Source organism: Loa loa (assembly GCF_000183805.2).
Source record: "Loa loa unplaced genomic scaffold supercont3.38, whole genome shotgun sequence".
NCBI classification, from domain to species: domain Eukaryota; kingdom Metazoa; phylum Nematoda; class Chromadorea; order Rhabditida; family Onchocercidae; genus Loa; species Loa loa.
This window is the reverse complement of record NW_018108218.1, coordinates 220569-223629: the sequence shown is the minus strand read 5'-3', so window position 1 is coordinate 223629 and position 3061 is coordinate 220569.

Here is a 3061-nt window from a genome sequence, read left to right as displayed (position 1 = left end):
TCTGATCTAGATCTACAAACACCATACAAACAGTGGTGTCGAAAACCTGTAGTAAATCACATGAAGGCTTTTATCCATTTTGAAAATTCAAGCTTGAATTAGATCTTTAACCCTGTTCCTGTATTGCGATCTCTTTGATGATGCCTTTTCAACAATGAATCATTATCGATAGCCTTATTTGCTCTTAAAATTATAAGAAGTTTTTAAAATTATAAGAAGTTTTAGTGCCTCAAAGTATCTTTATTAGAAAGGCTAAGAAATGTGCAAATGCCCAGCAGATGATCTTTTTTTAAAAATTTACAAAAAGGGTATTTAAAATGGTGTCATGGTAGGCACATGACAAACTGGTTTGGAGACCACGTTGCATTACAAAGTAGATAGGAAAGTTTGGATAATTTATATTTAAGGAAATATTACCGAAATTCAAAACAAAAAAATATTAAAAACCACCAAAACTTTGGTAAAAATTTTTGTCAAATTTATTTTTAGACATTTATATTAGTATTTATTAAACAGGAATAATGCCATTTCGTGCCTTTCTTATCAAGCTTCAACAGAGAAAACAGCTGATTATCTGAAATTAATAGGAAATCATAGATTTTCTGAATTGTTTGGGATTCAGAAATGCTTTCGTGTACTGCCAATATATCATAATATTATGGTAAAAGATACAGAAATATTACCAGAAGTTATAAAAAATGAAAATAAATTTCAAAGACTTTTCAGATCTCTTTTGTAAAACAAAAATAATTTTCAAATTCGAAATCATCCGATTAAAATTGTAAAACTTAACCCAAGCACGTATCTCCGATGGTACCAATTGAAATCAACTTGCATGCTCATAAAATTACACTGACATTTTATAAACTTTCATAGCTTTTCAGCTTACGACACAGGTTACTACACCTCAACCTTATTTATTATTGCCAAATACAAAATTACATGCAAAACATGCAATATACTTTTTTTCAAAACATGCAATATACTTTTTAGAAAGTTTTAGGATAAACTATGTGACTAGAATAATAGTTGACCACGTATGAAAAATTTCTGAATGTTTTAGGGAGAATAGAAAAAAAAAATAATAAATAATTTACGTTGCAATTACTGTTGATCGACAGTTCGTTTCACATTAAACAACTCTATCCAGTTTTCCACTAAAACTAATACATTTAAATATTTATGACTAAAAACTCCAAAAGTAAATTCTTCTCAATCTTCCAGTTCCAACTCAAAATTTTAAAGAATATGGTGTATTTTTATTTCAATATTTGATAAATCCTCTCCCTTTTTCCTTGTCACACTCTCCTTCCAAATATACTATATTCACTGCCTTGGAACGGAGAAATAATGTTCTACTACAAGCGTTTTTCATCTGTAAAAAAAATCTTTGGAAGGTACAAAATGTTAAATAAACCTTTATAATAAAATAATTCAAAGGATTATTTTAATACATAATATTTGTTACAATGAAGATTGGATGAGAAATAAAGTTATTTACTTTTCAAAATTTGAAATTTAGAAAAATTTTTCGAATTACAAGATTTTTTTGTAAAGTTTTTGAACTTTTTTTTTGTAAAATTTTTGAAAAAAAAAATTTTACTTTTTTGAACGCTGCAAAATCTTTTGAATTTAGATTACTGTAAACAGTGCGATGGTATTCAGAAAGCGATATAATTTCAATAGATGTAGTCGTTACTGTCATTTTAATCATTTTAACTGTACACAACAAGAAATTATAGAAAAATTAGATTTTTAATTATCGTCTTAAGATAATTTCTGCAGCATTTTTAGTTTTAGATATATATATTTAACCAAATCTCCAAATTTTGGATTACGATAGGTTACTTTGTCTAGGTTAAGTTTATAACTCATTTCTTTTGGTGTTTGTGAAACAATTCCTCAGAAATTTTTGTTAAAACAAATAGTCAAGGTCAGAAATCAAATTACAAATGTGAAATCCCTCGATCAGTACAGTATGAAGTTAAATACTAATTTCAACTTTTTCTTTCAGTGTTTACAGACTAATTCTCTAATGTCATGGATAAGATTATTTTCTACACAATGAAGTATGGAGCATTGACTATTTCTTCTGGAACTTCAGTTCTGAGTATAACAAATTTTGCACAATTATGCTTGTTTTTTAGCTTAGCTTTTTCTGATGAATTAATAAAAAAAAATAGACGGAAAATATGCACGAATAAATTGCATGATATTCCAGAAAAGAACTGCTCCATGTCTTAATTACAACGATAATTATTGCTCTTGAATTCCCCATATTGTTACTCATGAATTTTGATCCATATCTGACCAAAACTGATTACTGCCAAAACCAAGCTTGTGATTAGGATCATTGCATCCTTTTCAGAGGTATAAAATTACTGAACACGCTAATCACTGTTTCGGAAGGGAGATGATATATAACATACTGGAGGTTAATTATGAAAGTAATGCTGATCATGATAAACATTTTTTATTGATTAGGTGAATGTCCACAGAAATATGAAGAATTTTTATCAGTTAATCCATTCCATGTTATCAGGGAATCACGAGGCTCTTTGTTTCATTTATACTTTCTGTCATAATCGAATATGCAAACGTAAAATATGTGTGATAGGAGATGATGGTTTTCATTTCAAACAAACGTAGTAAACTATATCAGAACTAAACAATTAACATCTCAGTGGTTTTCTAATAAAATGAGTTGCATTTACAGCAGCATTAATACAATTTTCGAGTATTTTGGCGATATAAATATTAATCTATATCAGTGGTATATAAAAGTCACAATATTGCAAATGAAAAAAAAATTTTTTTTTTCAAAATATCAAAGTGGAAATGTTCTTGCAGTTATTTATGTTTTGTGCAAAATATAAAATGGTTTTCTATAAATTGCAATCATATGCTGAATATTTGAATATTTAATGTGGAATGTTATAATGCTAAAGAATAACAAGTAATAGAAGGCTACCGTAGACAGACAAAAAATGATGCTCTCATCAATATTCTACGGGTTTTTTTTTTACCTCACTGAAAACAATCGGACTCGTTTGAATTAATT